The following is a 12,796-nucleotide window of genomic DNA, read 5'->3' as shown; positions in this document are numbered from 1 at the left end:
AGGGGGTTGTGTAGATGCAAATTTTAAAGAGCTAGGGATGTGGCTTGAGAACTAAGGAACTTGCTTGGTAGACCTGAGGGTACAAGTGTAGATTTTTCTTGGTGTTCTTATCTAATTGTGGATCTGGACTAGCTGGAATCAAGTTTGTAAGTGGATTTTTGCTGGATCTTGTAGAACTAATTTTGTAATTACTGTTTGTATTTGGCCCTAACCTAGAAGGCCTTACAATTAGGAATATTGTATGTAATTAGTTACATCTATGAATAAAGAATTTTGATTTGGTATTAGATCTTGCATTATTATTTTCTTATTGTTGGAGGCTAGGACATCTCCTTTGGGGATTCTCCAACCTTGCGTTGCATCAAAATCATCAATGAATTGAGGCACACTACAAGTTTGGCATCGAGCAAGATTGTTGTACCAAATCACCATGAAATGTGATCTCTTTGAAATGAGATAGGTTATTGTGGACCTCAACACCACCATTATGTAGCATTTAACATTTCACCAATAGCCCCCATGAGATCTGAGTTACAACCCTCAAAATATTGACCTCTAAACACACTTAGAGTATCTTGGAGACTCTTTGATACAGGGTGGCTGCAAACATTGTGGGATCTCTATGGCTAGAACAAGCTTGTCACTAGGGTTCACCCATCCATCTAGAGCACATTGATGATTTGATGGAAAGATCAATTGTTTCAAAGTTATGCAATGATGGATCAATGAGCTGAGGCACACTACAAGTTTTTTCATTGAGTGAGATCATTGTGCTGAATCCAAACAAAATATGATCTCTCTGAAATGAGATATTTTATCGTAGATCTTGACATCACTATCCTATAGCATTTCACATTTCACCAATAGCCCACATGAGATCCAAATTATGACCCTTGGAAGATTGACCTCCAAACACACTTAGAGAATCTTGGAGACTCTTCAATACAGGGTGGCCGCAAATGTTGGAGGCTCTTAGTAGATAGGAAAAGGGTGTCACTAGGGTTCACCTGCCCATTCAAAGCTAATTTCATTAATTATTTGATGCCAAGATCAATAGTTTCAAAGTTACATAGTGATGCACCAATGAATTAAGGCATACTATAAGTTTTGGCATCGAGAGAGATCATTCTGTTGAATCCAAATAGAATGTGATCTCTCCAAAATGAGATAGGTTATTGTATAGCTTGACATCACTGTCATGCAACATTCAACATTTCACTGATAGCCCACATGAGCTCCAAGTTATGAACCTTGGAAGATCAACCTCAAAATACATTTTGAGATTGCATATGCCACATTATATACAAAAACATTGTTATCATACACATTTTGATGGCATGATCAGCCACATTTTGTATATGGATCTATGTATTTTGATATATATTTATGTAATTTGTCTATGGATACATGAACTTTGATATATATTTATGTAATTTAACTATGGATACACATATTTTGATATATAATTTTTTCATTTATGTGCACAAGGTTATACATATTAATTTAGTATATTATTGTTCAATTTATCATGGATCATGTGTATTATTCATGTTTATGGAATATCATTCATTTTGATCATGTTTGTTATATTCGATTCAAATGCAATAATTTGTGAAGAACATTTTAAGAACCTTTATTATCAAATTTTGATGCAATTTTTAATTTGAAATTATATCATATATGTCTAATTTGAAATGATCTCTGCAATGCCTTAAGATTTCTAAAATTAGCCAAATCTATAGCCAATTTGGTCTTAGGAGCCCATCTTTTGTCTTACTAGATGTTTCAGTATGTACTGGTCACAAATGTTATTAGGGTTTTATGGCAAAAATATGGGTGTTACTAGTTATCACTAGGTTATTATAGGCCTCAACCTGACCATATTGTAGCATTCTATATTTCACCAATAGCCCCCAAGAGCTTTGAGTTACGACCCTCAAAAGATAGACCTCCAAATGCACTTAGAGCATCTTGGAGACTCTTTAGTATAGGGTGGTTGTGAATGTTATAGGCTCTCTATAGCTAGAACAAGGTTTTCACTAGGGTTCACTCACCCATCTAAAGCTAATGGTGCTAACGATTCGATGGAAAGTTCAATAGTTTCAAAATTACATAGTGATGCACCAATGATTTGAGGCATGCTACAAGTTTTGGTATCAAGCAAGATCACTATGCCAAATCCAAATGAAATGTGATCTCTCTAACATGAGATAGGTTATTTTGGACCTTGACATCACTATCTTGTAGCATTCAACTTTTCACCAATAGCCCCCATAAGCTTTGAGTTATGACCCTTGGAGGATTGACCTCCAAACGCACTTAGAGCATCTTCGAGACTCTTCCATACAAGGTGGCCATGAATGTTGTAGGATCTTTGGGGCTAGAAAAATGGTATAAATAGGGTTTACCTACCCATTCAGAGCTAATGGCATTGATTATTTGATACTAAGATTAGTCAAAGTTATGCAATGATGCACCAATGAACTAAGCTATACTGCAAGTTTTTCCATCAAGCGAGATCACTGTGCCAAATCCAAATAGAATGTGATCTCTCTAAAATAAGATAGATTATTGTATACCTTGACATCATGATCATGTAGCATTTGAAATTTCACTGATAGCCCCCATGAGCTCCAAGTTACGACCCTTGGAATATTGACCTCCAAACACACTTAGAGCGTATTCAAGACTCTTGAGTATAGGGTGGCTACAAATGTTGTAGGCTCTCTGTGGCTAGAACATGGTTGTCACTAGGGTTAACCCACCCATCTAGAGCTAATGGAACTGATGATTCAATGCCAAGATTAGTAGTTTCAAAGTCACACAGTGATGCACCAATGAACTAAGGCCCACTACAAGTTTTGGCCTCGAGCAAGATTGTTGTACCAAATCCAAATAAAATGTGATCTCTTTGAAATGAGATAGGTTATTGTGGATCTCAACATAACCATCCTATAGAATTTGACATTTCATTAATATCCCCCATGAGATCTAAGTTATAACCCTTATAAGATCGACCTCCAAACACACTTGGAGTATCTTGGAGACTCTTCGGTATAGGGTGGCCATGATCATTGTGCAATTTTTGTGACTAGAAAAAGGTTGTCACTAGGGTTCACCCATCCATCTAGAGCTAATGGCACTGATGATTCAATCATAAAATTAGTTGTTTCAGAGTTACATAATGATGCACCAATGAACTGTGGCACATTATAGGTTTTGGCATCGAGCAAGATCATTGTGCCAAGTCCAAACAGAATGTGATCTCTCTAAAATGAGATAGGTTATTGTAGACTCAACATAACTCTCTTGTAGCATTTAATATTTCACTGATAACCCCCACAAGCTTTGAATTATGACCCTCAAAAGATGGACCTCCAAAGGCACTTAGAGCATCTTGGAGACTCTTTAGTACGAGGTGGTCATGAGCGTTGGAGGCTCTCCATGGATGAAACAAGGGTATCACTAGGGTTCACCCACCCATTCAAAGCTAATGTTATTGATGGTTTGGTTCCAAGATCAATAGCTTCAAAGTTACATAGTGATTCACCAATGAGTTGAGGCATATTGTAAGTTTTGGCATCAAGAGAGATCGCTGCACCAAATCCAAATAGAATGTGATCTCTTTGAAATGAGATAGGTTATTGTATAACTTGATGTCATAGTCATGTACCATTAAATATTTCATCAATAGCCCCCATGACCTCTGAGTTATGACCCTCCGAAGATTGACCTCAAAATGCACTTCGAGCATCTTCGAGACTCTTTGGTATGGGGTGGCCATGAACATTGCAGGCTCTTCGTGGCCAAAAAAATGGTGTCACTAGGTTTCACCTACCCATTTGAAGCTAATGGATATGATGATTCCATGTCAAGATCAATGATTTCAAAGTTACATGGTGATGCACCAATAAACTGAGGCACACTACAAGCTTTGGCATTGAGCTAGGTCATTGTATTGAATCCAAATGAAATGTGATCTCTCTAAAATGAGATAGATTATTGTGGACTTTGACATCACCATCCTGTAGCATTTGATATTTCACTCATAGCCCCAATGAGGTCCAAGTTATAACCCTCAAATGATTGACCTCCAAACACATGTAGAGTATCTTGGAGACTCTTTGGTATGGGGTGGTTGCAAACATTGTGGGATCTTTACAACTAAAGCAAGGTTATCACTATGGTTCACCCATCCATTCAAAGCTAATGGCACTGACAATTCGATGGCAAGATTAGTTCTTTCAAAGTTTACAATGATGCACCAATGAACTATGACACACTGCAAGTTTTAGCCTCAAGCAAGATCACTATGCTAAATCAAAATAGAATGTGATCTCTTTGAAATAAGATAGGGTATTATAGACCTTGATATCACTTTCCTATAGCATTTGAAATCTCACTAATAGCCACCACGAGCTCTGAATTATGAGCCTCAGAAGATGGACCTCCAAAGTCACTTAGAGCATCTTGGAGACTCTTTGGTATGAGGTGGCCGCAAATGTTGGAGGCTCTTTGGGGATAAAAATGGGTGTCAATAGGGTTCACTTACCCATTTAAAGCTAATTTCATTGAAAATTTGATTCCAAGATCAGCAATTTCAAAGTTACTCACTGATGCACTGATGAACTAAGGCATATTGTAAGTTTTGGTATAGAGAGAGATCATTGCACCGAATCCAAATGGAATGTGATCTCTTTGAAATTAGATAGGTTATTGTATAACCTAACATCAATATCATGTTTTATTCAACATTTCACCAATAGCCCCCATGAGCTCTGAGTTATGACCCTCAGAAGATCAAACTCAAAATGTACTTAGAGCATCTTTGAGACCCTTTGGTATGGGGTGGATATGAACATTGGAGGCTCTTTGTGGCTAGAATAAGGTTGTCACTAGGTTTCACCCACCTATCTAGAGCTAATGGTGATGATGATTCCATGTCAAGATTAATGGTTTCAAAGTTACAAAGTGATGCACTAATTAACCAAGGCACACTGCAATATTTGGCATCAAGTGAGATTGTTGTGCCAAATCCAAATAAAATGTGATCTCTCCAAAATGAAATAGATTACTATAGGCCTCAATATTACTATCCTATAGCATTTTACATGTCATCAATATCCCCCATGAGCTCCAAGTTATGACTCTTAGAATATCAACCTCCAAACACACTTAGAGCATTTTGGAGATTCTTCGGTATGAGGTGGTCACAAATGTTGTAGCATCTTCACAACCAAAAAAGGGTTGTCACTAGGGTTCACCCGCCCATCCAGAGCTAATGGAATTGATGATTTGATGCCAAGATCAATGGTTTCAAAGTTATGTAGCGATGTACTAATGAACTAAGGTACATTGCAAGTTTTGACATCGACCAAGATCGATATGTTGAGTCTAAACAGAATGTGATCTCTCAAAAATGAGATAGGTTATTGTAGATCTCAACATTACTATCCTGTAGCATTAAAAATTTCTTTGATATCCCCCATGAACTTTGAGTTATGACCCTCAAAATATCAACCTTCAAATGCACTTACAACATCTTTGAGACTCTTTGGTATAGGATAGTTGTGAATGCAGTAGGGTCTCCATGGCTAAAACAACGTTGTACTAAGGTTCACCAACCCATTTAGAGCTAATGGCATTTATGATTTAATGCCAAGATCAATGGTTTTAAAGTTACATAGTGATCCACCAATGAACTAAGGTACACTACAAGTTTTGGCATCGAGTGAGATCATTGTGTCGAATCCAAACTGAAAGTGATCTCTCCAAAATAAGATTACTTATTGTGGAACTCAACATCACTGTCTTGTACCATTTATGTTTCACCAATAGCCCCAAAAAGCTTTGAGTTATGAACCTTAGAATATCAACCTCCAAACACACTTAGAGCATCTTTGAGACTCTTCAGTATAATGTGGCCAAAAATGTTGGAGGCTCTTTGTGGACCTAACAAGGGTGTCACTATGGTTAGTAATAAGTAAAAACATTATTTTTAGCTCTCTCAAGTTTTTGGCATTGGGCACAGTGCAAGTTTGGTGTTAGTATTATGTAAAACTATCATTTTTTAGGTCCCTTCACATTAATTACAGTAAGTAAAAACATCCTTGTTTCTTACATTAAATCAACAAGTTCACATTTACAATATCGCAAGTATTTTCATCATTATTACATCAATACACAACTACCAAAAATTATAGGGTCAAAATCGTAGTGTCAAAAAATGTAGTATCAAAAATAGAATAGATTTTTATTCATTCTACTCCTTATTTAGTTTTTATCTTCATGCATAGCTACTTTTCATGATGTACCTACATTCCAATATCATAAAAAATATCTATAAATAATCAAATTAAACAAGATAATCATCAGTTCACCAAATCATTATGAACAAAAGAACATAAGAAGTAAATATACCTAGTCAAGTGTTCCTGTAGGGTCCTTTTGTTGTTTTAGTGTCTCTAATACAACTTCATGATCAACATTAGTAATAGTAAATATTTATTTTACTTTTGGTCTTCCTTAATGCTTCAACAACTTGACATTTTCTTCTACAATAAGATGCGAATATATGAGAATTTTTTTGTGACTCTGATAGTCTTTGAATACAGAAATTATATTCCTTCTAAGCATGTATGTCCACAGCCATGTTCCATCAACAACAACTAAACTAGTAGGACCTATGACTATGCCTTGCATACTTGTAGAAAAGATTTATCTTGAAATCTAAAATAATACTAGCCACATTGCTTTTTTTTGCAACCAATTCACATCTAGAGCTCTCACCTCCACCATTCAATGTGTATTTCACTATTTCATATACCATTTTCTTAAACTATTGTCCTCCCAAGATCTTGTTCGCACCCCTCATGGGAACATGTGTTAAACTTGGATAAGCCACCACATTCTAAACACTTCTCATTTAAGCATGCATTTCTATAAAATAAACAACCATCAACTCTAGGACATAAAATTGATCTAGCAAGTCTCTTGATGACTTTGGAAGCCCACTAGCACCACAATTCTCTAACATTTCATTACTATGCAAAGTAGAATAGATGGAGCGTAATAGTTCATGGTGCATAGAAAACTCCACATGATATTTGCAACAACATGTATTTCAAACCTTAAGTGGCACACAATAAAATGGCTTCAAGGATTCAAAAGTCCTTTGTGATACATGCAATCTTGGATGAATCACACTAAATTGTTTAAATGGCATAGTTTGATTTACCTCCAAATAATTTTTAGGTTGTGGCATGTGGTCTCTAATGCCAATTCTCAACTTCAACATGTCTTTAGCATTGGGGAGACTCTTGAGCTAGAGTATCAAAAATATGTAATTTCTTGCTTCACATCATTAGTTAGCTTCTTATCAAAACATGAAAGTCTCCCACCAAAATCCCATGTATCATTTTGAAGAGGATTGCCAATTCTCTCTTATCTAGTAAGTTCTCTTCTCAAAGTAGTATGATTTAGAATAAAGTCAATACAAGTTTGTCTCATATGTCTACCTTTCTCAAATGATGACTTACCAAAGAGTTTGTAATAACCCTTCGAGCAACTCTCTTATCCTTCTCCCAATTATTTTTCCTAATGCTATTGGGAGTACTAAAATGATTCTTCACAATAATGGCATTTCTTTCCATTTTCTTATTGACACAAATCTTCAATTTGGAAAGCATAGATCTCATCTTTTACATCTTTAATAAGTGCATAAAAAGTTGACATTGCTCCAGCACTATCTTGTTGCCAAAAAACATCTTATATAGTCTTGAAGCCCATAACTGAATGGTTCTTTGTGATTATTTTACTTCTAAATCACTAATAATTATTTCATAATTTCAATTATCTATTTTGGTGTTCTAGGACCTTCACTTTGGTTATAATTAGGAGATGTGTAATGTTCTTATGCATTTTCATTTTTAACATGGTCAATAATGGAATTTACAATATGAACTAGTAAATTTTCATTCTCCAAATTTTCTATTCTGACATTATCATTATCAATTGGTATATTTTCATTCCTGCAATGAACATATTCATTTTCTGATAGATGGTAATTGATCGTATGGGTCGAATGAGGTCTAGGCTAACCTACGACCCCATTCGACCATTGCATCATAATATGTGTCCCTAGGGGTCCTAGGACCCCTAAGGACATATGGTAATTGATCCTATAGGTCAAATGGTGTCGTAGGTTAACCTATGACCCCATTCAACCCATTACATCATGACATGTATATAGAATGGGTCGAATGGGGTCATAGGCTAACCTACAACCCCATTCAACCCATTGCATCTCAACATGTGTCTCTAGGGGTTCTAGGACCCCTAAGGACATACAATAATCAATAATATGGGTCAAATGAGGTCATAGGCTAACGTACAACCCCATTCAACCCATTGCATCACGATATGTGTCTCTAGAGATCTTACGACCCCTAAAGAGATACGATAATCAATCATATGGGTCAAATGGGGTGGAAGACTAACCTATGACCCTATTCAAACCATTGAATTATGAAATGTGTCTCTAGGGGTTATAGGACCCCTAGGGACATATAGTAATCGATCATATGGGTCGAATGGGGTTGTAGACTAACCTAAAAACCCATTCAACCCGTTGCATCATGACATGTGTTCCTAGGAGTCCTAGGACCCCTAGCAACAACTAATAATCGATCATATTGTTCAAATGAGGTCATAGGCTAACCTATGACCCCATTCGACACATTGCATTGAAACATGTGTCTCTAGGTGTCCTAGGACCCCTAGGGAAATACAATAATCAATCATATGGATTGAATGGGGTCATAGGCCAACTTATGACCCCATTCAACCCATTGCATCACCACATGTGTCCCTACAGGTTCTAGGACCCCTAGGGACATACAATAATCGATCATATGGGTCAAATGAGGTTGTAGGCTAACCTGTAACCCCATTCAACCCATTGCATTGCGACATGTGTCCCTAGGGGTCCTAGGACCCATTGGGACATATGGTAATTGATGCAATGGGTTGAATAGATTCATAAGCTAAAGTACAACCCCATTCAACCCATTGCATCGTGACATGTGTCCCTAGGGGTCCTAAGAACCCTAGAGATATATGGTAATTGATCATATGGGTTAAATGGGGTTGAACGGGGCCATCTGACAATATTTTTTCATCCAAATTCAATGAAATGAAAAGGGTTTTTTGAGAACACACTCAAGATTCCATCGATATAATTGTTGTCAAATTATGAGTTCGATAAGTATTTATAATTTAATTTATCATGGAGATGGCTTTAACCTATTGATTGACATACTCATTGAAAAGTAGCTATAACTTTCAAACAATATAACATTTTAAAAATCCAAAAGTTGTGTCACACTCTATGATTAGCCTAGTATAAGAAAAAAAGAAAAAGTTAATTTTGTAAATTTTTCTATTAGTTAAGGTGGTCAGACATAGGAGTTTTTTAATTCTAAAAAGGTTATAGTAGAAAATTCATATTTAATTATTTATTTGGAATAAAAATACCCAAAAATATGTGTCACATTTGGGCATGTGTCTACTTTTTATATCTATAATTATATTAAAAAATATTATCATTTGATTTTGATTAAGGTGGTTAGACATACACCTACTTTTTATTTTTGCCTTGAAATTTTTGTAGTATTGCATTAAAATCTAAAATTTTGACCAATGAATTAATATTTTCTCTAGATAAGACCTAGTAGCTTAGAAACGACATTCAATTTCCTACAGATTCTTTTCTTACAACATTTTGTTATAAATCCCATAACTACTTTAAAATTACTTATCAAGTTAACATAACCCTAATTTGTTTGTTTTTCACTACCAGTTAAGGTCATAGTTTGGTCGATTATGACTCTGCACATACCCATAAATTAGGAACTATTGAATTACTTACACTTCTAGTGATGATTCTGATATCTCTCAATGTTCTTATTTGAAAAACACTACTTATCTTATGGGGCTCTTAATGATATGTTACTCATGGATGAATAGCTTGAGTCAAATATATCTATTAAGAATGATAGAATACAATGATATCTAGAATAATTATATTTCCATTGAGATAGAGAGATCCTAACTACCCCTAGCAAGAATCATGTAAGGATGATCTTTTTCTAACTTGATCAACGAGCTATTGCCACTTGTTTCAGATATGAAGATGTGGATTTAACTACAATTTTCTATTTGTTATTCTACATCGATGATGTAATTTTATTTATTCAATCGGTCTTTAGAGGTACATATTGGTTACTTCCCCTAAGTATTATTCTTATAATAATGTATCCGAAGCAACACAAGCTTAATTATCAAACTATGCTACTACTACATTCTCTCTTATAAATTTAAGTTTTTATATACTTTTGACTTGAGAAATGTCTCTCTCTCTCATATATATATATATATGTGTGTGTGTGTGTGTGTGTGTGTGTGTGTTGAGTGGTTAGCATATCTCCTAATGCTTACTTCTCATTTACAATCCTCCTATCTTCTATAGTGTATATCTATTTTTATGATCCTTCGTATCAACTAATAGTAGTTTATTCATTGAGTCTCTTCGAGGTCTATCATTTTATATATTTATTTTTTCTCTTCCTATAACTATTATCTCTAAGATTAGTAGTCCATGTTCATTTATTGAATGGAGCCAAAAAAATTCATCAAGGGATAGGGTTGATTGAGATAAATTAATTATAGTAAATTAAGAATATCTTTAATGATTATATCACTTTGATTTGTATTAGAATTCACATTAGTTTTGGGATTCTCCTCTTTCAAAAGTCTTATTGTAAAGAGTCAATATGTTGAATAACAATATATCTCCCATGTTTGATTATGCACATATCAAGTATTTAGAACTTGTCATAAAGAGACAAAACTTGGTTTTTATGTATACTTTTTGGTTGATGGGTATACACAACCATCCACAAACCACTACATTGAATGGAAAAGATTGGTTTCATAATAATGTTCACTATTTTTCATCTAACATACATGAATCCTCTATATTAAAAAAAAGAATCTTTTACTTTGTCATGAGAACAAATAAAAGAAAACTAGTACATTAGCAAATGGAAAATGGCTTCTTTTATCATATTATCATGAAATTTCAAGATTTGGAAGTAGATAACCTCTTGTAATACACCAAACTCTTGATGCTCTCCAAAATTATTAATGTCATTCCAAACCAAATATAGATATAGGTTATCACCAAAAAGGAATGATTCTACGAAAAAAATTTAAAAGGGCTCTAGTACAGAGAAATTCTTCAACTAGAAACATGCTTTAGGCATCAAATGTCCCACAAATTGCACCTACTTGGAGTAGGAAATCACACCATCCATACTAATACTAAACACCTAAATATCTAGAATATTGTCTCCATTCGATTGGGCAGGTGGACATAATGTATTTCAAACCCTAATTGAATTCCATTTTTTAAAAATCTCCAGAGGACATTTATATGTGTATGTGGTATGAAATAAAATCCCCACTCCTTGAGCCATTCATAGCAATGCAACAATCAAATACCATTTAAATATCGTGACATAGAAATTATTGGTCAAAAGATATATTAACACAATTGACAAATTTGAATTTGTAAAGAATTATGTGAAGGGAGCTCTCAAATGTTTTGAGCTTCCACTAGATCATCATAGACCCATGAAAGCAAATGAACATATTGAAATCCATGAAAATAAAATGAAAATATTGACACATAAGAAAGGTGCACATAGAATTGAAAATGAGTAATGGAGTGAGTATGAATTATTTGTAAAAAGGGTTAAAGTGATGTGAAATATGAAGAAATATCCATAGAACCTAATACAAGAGAACACAAATTATTAATATGTAATCATAGTAAAGAATTTTAAAAAATTAAATAGAAATTTTTACTAGTATAACATTTTTATTACGAATTTATTTTTAAATAATATAAGCTTTATAATATTAAATAACCATAGAATTAAGATCAAGTAATAAATTATATGGTAGTTACTAATTAAAAAAATAAAGAGGTATTGAAGACCTTTCATTTCTTACCACTTTCTATGTAATGAAAAATTGTATATTAATGATGTGTTTTGGCATTATTATAAGTTGTAGTCTACCACTATAGGGTAGAGGGATTCTGACTCCAACTTCTAGCTTCCAATGGATTTCTTTGAGAACAATTTTTGAAAAGTTTTTTTTTAGAAATATTGTGTGTATTTGGTGATCATTAGTGTTTATGAGACCACATTTTTTTGAGGAATTATGTCAAACAGTTTATTAATACTTTGCATACACATCTATAAGGATAGAAATCTTCAAATAAAATAAATGATTAATAAACATTTTGTCATAAAATGTGTACAAGGGATGTATTTGCAATACACACTCATTTGATAGAGTTTTCTAGAAACTATTATTCACTCTGGTCTATTTTAGAGTTCAATATAAGTCTACCCAAAACCACATTAAAGTAAACGACAAGATATGGTTCAAAAATATCTTCATTCCCTATTTCTATGATTAGATGACAACCATCCAAAAACTATGTGTCATGCTCTACATTATAACCGCCTTAGTCAGTCCAAGAATCTCGATCTATATTTACATAGTTGTATGCAACACTCTTCCTTTTGGGCATCTACAAAATCCTGATGGTTAAAAACTATAGGAATTGAATGATATAAGATAAATCCATGACATCAGACAATTTATCTAGAAATTTTGTAAGAGAAGCCTTGTCTAGTGCAAGATCTCTATGGGACTAACATGT

This window comes from Cupressus sempervirens, chromosome 10 (assembly GCF_028749045.1).
Source record: "Cupressus sempervirens isolate cs-2001-9-10 chromosome 10, ASM2874904v1, whole genome shotgun sequence".
NCBI lineage: Eukaryota > Viridiplantae > Streptophyta > Pinopsida > Cupressales > Cupressaceae > Cupressus > Cupressus sempervirens.
Note: the sequence above shows the minus strand (reverse complement) of the source record.